Genomic DNA, 7706 nt, shown 5'->3' on the forward strand with positions numbered 1-7706 from the left:
CCTAAACAAGACCTTTTATCTATGTAGTGAGACAACTCGATTAAAGATTAAATTAGCCAATTGTTACGCCGTAACAGTTTTTAAAATATTTTTTACTTATATCTTGTGCAACATTAGAAACTGTGCCAATGATGAAGTTTATTGTTCTTGTAAGTCTACGGTACATTACTCTTTTGTAACCACCAATAACAGCGAGTGTAGGAAAAATTGTCACACCTCTGATGCGTTTCATAAACCCTTCAAAGCTAATTTTTCCTTTTCAACAATTAGATACACCTTAGCCTCCGTAGAAAAAACCGGTCCCCTTATATATAGTTTTAAATAAACAAATTTTATTCTGGTGTTAATAAATGCAAGTTTTATTTACGAGAATACACAACCTAACCTTTTTAATTAATCCCAACTATTTACAAACAAACACCAATTTTATTACAATTACTGTCACATATTTCACATTGATCTTCTTAGGTCAGTTTTCAACATTTTCCTCGGCCAATTTATTTTAACATACCTGCATTTTTTAAAAATCAATTTCAATCAAAAATTTTTACCTAGGTAAATATATTACTGAATCATATTGCTTAATATTCTAACCATATAGTTTTTATATGATTACTGGAACAGTTTCCAGTTTAATTTTTCAATAATGTCTCATACAAACGGATACAACAGCAGACATTGAGCACTGCAACCATTTTGCCAAGTCTCTTTATTCGGATAAAAATCGTAATCAGAAATTCTTTTGTGAATGCTTAACCGCCCAGCAGTAGCGTAAATAATTAAGGGCATGTGATACTTCGTCGTGTGGTCAATCGGGTACAATTCCCCCGGCTTTTTTCCACAAAAATGAAAATTTTTAAAAACTGAATTCGGAGATGCTATAAAATGTCATAACGGTCGTTCCCACACTCTTTTTTTAGGGATAATAACAACAAAAATTCATTGCGCTAAATAAAAAGTTTATACATTTGCATTATTTTGTGGTTAAGGTCGTTTAGCAAAATAATTTTTTTCCAATTAACTCACAAAAAAAATTTACGGGGACGTCCGTTAGCATGTTCGCTTCAATTCCCCAAATTTTTTAAACAAAATATTTATTATTTTGTCTACTTATCTTTCACGGTATTTTGCACAGTTTGACCGAAAAATGTAATTTTTGGATTTTCCATTATTTTTATGTTGTCAAAATTTGAATTTTCGATTTGTTAAGAAAATTCAAAAAGTTGTTACGATAATATTGTAGGGCGTTCAAAAAGCAACATTTTTCTTCTCTTGGCTTTATTTGATATCCTGATTTATTTGTCTTAAAATGTTCATTTTCGTGTGTTTTTTTAGAATTTTGTAAATGATAAATCTCTGGTAATTTTTGGCTTTGTGAAAAGTCTTCAGGATAAATTGTTCGCCTTTTTGTATACTATGAATATCCGTGTAGAGAAATTTTGAATTTTGGACAAAGTGGTCTCAAAGATATTCAAAATGCGCTCACTTTTTGCATTTTTATTCAAAATGGCTGTCTAACGAACTTGACCATTAATATAGGACACTGATAAAGTGTACCAAAGGCCGAATCTAGTGGAATAATTTTTTCACAAGAGAGAGGTAAAACTTGGTTTTCGGATTCAGGAGGTCTCAAAACGTGGACATTTAACAAAAACTGGGGGGGGGGGTCAAATTTTAAATAAATCTAATACAGTAAAATTCTTCCATAGCGCCGATTTTGGGGCGGACGGTGGGTGGGAACTAACTTATTACAACCAGGTTCGCTTTTGTTTGTTCATCCTTGAGTGCTCGCCTGAGTGACAACAGCAGACCCCGCGCACGCCGCGCAGCTCCTCTTACAGCTATCTGCGGCGTGGCGTCAATTCTCGGTAGGGTTGTAGAAGGGAGGGCTATTGAAGGGTTTCAATGTATCTTCTCTGATTACAATGTAAAAAATAACTTACTCCTTCAAATCATTAGAAGTTATTAAATCGCAACTTCTAAAACAGTTAAAAGTTCGTTCTCGCCAAAATAATTTTTCTTTTCTGTTTTTCTTAATTTACTTCCAGTGCAGAAAAAAGTCTTTCGTATTAACTATAATCCTGCTGAGGACGTGTACACATACTTACGGCGCTTCAAACGGCTGTCAAATTGGCTAGGGGCAAAGTAAATCTAAACGGATGAGTTGTTGAACGCCATATTTTAGACACTTAATCTGAAATTAATTATACTGGTCGGTTCAGCTCGGATTTTTCTCGAAAATATCCTTCTTGTTGTTGTTTGTTGTACATGAAAATGGAGTCTATTTTCTCGCTTGAAAGTCGCGCTAGCTATACAGCAACATGTCAGTATTGTGCTGGGAGACGGACAGGAGTGGAAAGCGGGGGACTCGCCTGTATCATCAAGTTGCCCTCAAACGGCTGTCAATTTGGCCACATCGAAACTACGTCTAAACGCATGAATTGTTGGCCGAAATATTTTAACCACATAATCTAAAGGCAATTATGCCGAACCGTTCAGCTCGCATTATCCCGAAAACGTTTTTGTTGTTTTTTGTAATTGAACGTATTCATACGTGCATTCATTATCAATTGGCGACTTACCAAAAGAAATGTATTAGCAACAACAAAATTTTGGAGTGTCAGACGTAAAGGAAACCAAATTTATACTTGAACATTTTTAAATTTTGAAGATGTTGAATTTTTAACATTTACAATTTAAAGTTGTACAAATGTTCCGCGTCGAGGCAAAAAATCATGAATGTAATAAATAACCAAAAAAAATTGTTATTCATAAATTAGCGAACAAAAGTTATATCTACTTTTTTTGTCTCGGTGGCCCATGCGGTGAACACTAGCCTAGCAAGGGAGTTGTTCATCTCCGAAGAGTCGTGGGACCGGTACCTCTAGAGAAAAAGGTTTTCTCTAAGTACTTAAGGCTGTTGCTCTTGGTCGTTCGGAACCCACCTTAAACTGTAGGTCCCCCTTCCACCACCAAGTAAGTGTGTGGAGGGTGTGTAAAGGAATAGAGAAGGTGTAAGAAAAAATGTAAACCCTTAGGGGACACATTAGAAGCTTCCAAGTTATATCTACTTTATTTGCCACATTTAAATATACTTAACTAATATTTTTAGGAGAAGATAAAAACAAAATATTGCTCACTAAAATTTTCAACCCATCCTTACCCCTCCCCCCTGCATTGCCTCAAAGATGACTCAAAAATTATAATTAAACGTTTTTACGTACTATTGTTAATTTTTAGCAATTTCTCTCGTGATTTTCATACAAATAATTACCGCTGGACAATTCAAATATTTTCCATGACTTTTTAAACAATTATTAATTCCCAAAAAATGTGAAAAATAATCCCATTTTCTTATTGAAATGTAATAGTTGGTAATTGCTTGGAGTATTAAATTTTCTTTAAAACATATCATTATTTAAACGATTAATTATTGTCTATTTACAAAATTTCTAAAAATTGAGTCAGAGATGTCCTATTTTTCCCAAATTGATATCCTAAACTACGTTTTCTTGATTAATTACATACTTTTTAACAAATCTCTATTTCTTTAAACAATTTTTATTCGCTATAGCAGTTTTTTCCGATAACTTAAGAAAAAATAAAATAAAATACAACACATCCAATTATTTTTCTGACTATACAGATTATAAAAAATGTATTAACTATTTGTTAATTGTTTAAACAAATATAATTTTTTCAATCAATTATTTTTCTAAAAAATTTGTTAAAAATCGTATGAAGCATTTAAAGTTTGATATTATTATAATATCTCTTTCAGCAGTATCATTTACTACTGTTAAATGTTTACAAATTGTTAAGTCTCCCAGGTAATGTTGGCTCTTCAGCCATTCTGATGGATTTTCTTGAAGGATATATGTCGAGATTCTAAATCGCGCAAAAAAGTTACGTGAATTTGACGTGAGGAAGTTCTGCATTTTTTTGTCCAAGAATTGTTTCATTCTCTTTAGTTTCAAACGTTTTATATTTTCGTGACATCCAAATTTTTTGTCTATTTCAAAATTGGCTTCTCTTATGCGTTTTATTATTCAACTGATCATAGATAAATTGTACTAATTGTGGAAAGTTAACTAGAGTCATGTTTTGATTATTTTTATTATTATAAATGACCTAAAGTAAAGCACTTCGTCCCCATAAATGTTGTTGAGAGAAAATGTTGAAATTTGAATCGTAATTTGCATTGGTGTATGTACTTTTTTCTAATATAATCATAGTAAAGATTGTAACAATATTATGAATGCAATAATAAATGCACTTTTATAATTTAAATTTTATTATGACTTTTATGATTGATTTAATAGTGCGGCAAATAATATTTAAACCATTAATACTCAACTTAAATAACATTGAGAAAAAATTAATTATGTTTAATTCAGAAAATATGATTTAAAAAATATTTTTGGAAAAGTAATTGTTGAGATGAATTATACTTCTTTAAACAGTTAAAAAATTGTTAATATATTTTTTTATACACTATTCAGTCAGAAAATAAATTCTATGTCTTCTATTTTATTTCAATTTTATTTAATTTGTCGAAGAAAAAATGCTTGGGCAAATAAAATTTTTTAACAAATAGAGATTTGTTATAAATTGAAAGAAATTGATAAAAATGATATATTTATTCAACAAAAAGTACTTTAGGAAACCAATTTGAGAAAAAACGTAATACTCCAAGAAATTACGAACTATTATATTTCAATCAGAAAATACGATCATTATTTATATTTTAAGGGAATAAATTATTGTTCAAATAATTTAAATTTATTTCAACAATTAAAATTTGTTGAAAAATTCATGGAAAATATTATAATTGTCCATTAGTAATTACTTGTATAAAAACGACGACAGAAATTGTTAAAAATTAACGATAAAACGTAAAAATATAGTTTTCTGATTTTTGGTCATATTTGGGCGTTGCAGGGTGGGGGGGGGGGCGTTAGAAAAGTTATTAATATGGATTCCTTTCGTATGCACTCCCCTTCTATCCCTACGAAACTTGCATTAAATTATTAATGATGAAATACATTACTTTTTAATCTGAAATAAAAATAAAAAAGGTTTTAAAAGAAATAGAAGCGTATAACATTAAAATTATTATATCAAATGTCTATTACCATTTTTTTTGTGTACCTTCGTCTGGTACTGCTTATTCTGATATTGCAAAATAATGATCACATTTTATTTTTTCTGATCCTAATAGGGCCCTGCTGTGCTTGTTTAATCATTTTCCCTTTTCTTAAGTGAAGCTGAACAATTTTTTTTTTTAATTTGTCATTAAAGAAGGTTCTCAAAGTACCTAAGACCTTGACGATTACATTCTCATTGCGATAATCGCGCTTAACAGATAGGTTATACAGGCTCTATTTTTTTTTAATTTGGGCCAATAAAAAAATTCGGCTAGAATAGTTTTGAAATATATTTGGTATCTAGTGAAAATTTGAATGAAATTTTTGGATCTAAAAAAAAAAAATTAAATTTATCTATTTTTTGAAAAAAAATTTTTTTTAAAGTATATAACTTTTATAATTTTCATCAAAATTAAAAATTTTATTTGGATAATTTGCAAGTCTTTTACCTATCTATAAGAAACGTTAACAAAAATTTTTATAATATTAAGAAAAAAAATTGAAAATTTTTAAAATGCTATAATTTTTTTAATCTTGGGCTAATCGAAAAAATCGGCTAGAAATGTTTTGAAATATATTTGGTATCTAGTGAAAATTTTGAATTAAATTTTTGGATTTACGAAAAAAATAATTTTTTATATTTTTTGAAAATTTTCAAATTATTGAAAAGTATATAACTTTTCTAAAATATCAAAAAAAAAATTTTGAAATTTTGAAAATGCGCCCAATTTTTTAATTTTGGTTCGAAATATCTGATTAACGAACTTAGCCTTCATTTTGGGTAACTTCAGAAGTGTATCAAATGCGAACTCGATTGGACAAATACTTCAAAAGTTAGCGTGGCTACAAAATTCAGGTAACCATACATACAGACATACAGACATACGGAGAAACAGACGGACACCGATGAAATTTCATGATTTTCGGATTTTGCGAGTGCCGAAACGTAAAGATCCGTTAAAAACCAGAGATCGAAAATTTGGACGATTACATTACATTCTCAGAAATGAGAATGTAAAAACTATTACCTTTATTAAAAAAAAATTGTTTATCTTCTTTTCGTGTCATTATATGTCAATCGGGGGGCAATTGACTTAAGCCGACTTGAGTGGTTGTTTACGGAGAACGGCTTTTGGGATTCTCTGACTTCTAAAATACATGGCCTATGGTTTTTGCGAAAAAAAAAGAATTGGGCAGAAATATATAGTATAAAATTAATACAAGAAACATAACGAATTTTGTGGAAAAAGAATGAGCTAAATAAACCAGTAATCATGACGACAATTTTCTTGCAATATGTTCAAATTATAACCAAGTTCACGGTTACTGGGACCGTCACATTATTAGGACATTTACCTTAAATTTTAATTTGATTTATGGTCATCAATCATTATTAATTATTGATGAAATTATTGTTTAATTTTTAAAAATTATTATTGAAATTATTTTATAGCAATAATGTCGTTACTAAAACACTTTTTTATTTCTGTCTCAGCAAATTTCATATTTGTTTACTTGTTTGGGTAGTTCTGAGAGACTGGACTAGTTTCTTTAGATTTTCTGCCATTTTGAGTTTTGAATTTGTACACAATTTTCTGAACTAAAATATGTTATGACTGAAGTGGTTAGATTTTGTAAAATTATTGTATATAGTTTAAAAATTTATTAAGTGGGACACTTTTTTGGTTGGGTTGTGATTTTTCTACGGGAATGCGTGATAAGCTAGAGTTTTACATAAATAAAATGGCCCTAAAACATTTTTACAAAATTTTCATTTTTTGAGTCTTTATTGTTATTTAACTTTTTTAACATTGTTCACTGAGAAAAATGGATTATAGCCGGTAATTAAAAACATGTTATCAGGTATAATCTTGGACTATTAACCATGGGACAGCGATTCAGATTATACGAACTAAAATATACAGATATTAAAGAATATATAATACCGGATAAAATCTTGTATTATGAATTGAAACAGGAGATTTTTTAATTTAAAATCTAAATATATTGAAGCCTAAAATATAAGATATTATAATCTATAATCCAAGATATTAGAATCAATAATCCAAGTGCCTAAAATATAATGTCCAGGATTTTACGAACTATGATCCAAGGTATTAAATCTACCGTCCTAAAATATTAAAATTCCCAGAGTTCAAAAAATCTAAAGAACTTATTAGTGTTGTGAGTGTAAGGAGGAAAATAAATTAAAATTGAAACGGAAATAAGTAATTGAAACTTTTTAAACAATTACGCAAGGACCGTTTGACACAATGCTTTATTCAGTGTTCTTTTTGATTTTCAAATGCAAAAAAATCTGGTCAACTATTTTGAGGTTATTTTATTTGGGCAGATGACAATTCCGCCACAGCTACCTGTGTACCGTTCCCCCACTACGCGGCGTCTACTGACCCTGCCGAGCTGCTGCCAGTGAGCTTGGTCAGCGGGGAGCATTTCTTCCTAATGAGGCCTAAAATATGGAATATAAAATTTTTTAAATTTCCCACTTAGTAAATCACAAATATGATATTCGAAATCTACGAATTATAACGATTCCAA

The sequence above is a fragment of the Belonocnema kinseyi genome, chromosome 3 (genome assembly GCF_010883055.1).
Source record: "Belonocnema kinseyi isolate 2016_QV_RU_SX_M_011 chromosome 3, B_treatae_v1, whole genome shotgun sequence".
Classification (NCBI taxonomy): domain Eukaryota; kingdom Metazoa; phylum Arthropoda; class Insecta; order Hymenoptera; family Cynipidae; genus Belonocnema; species Belonocnema kinseyi.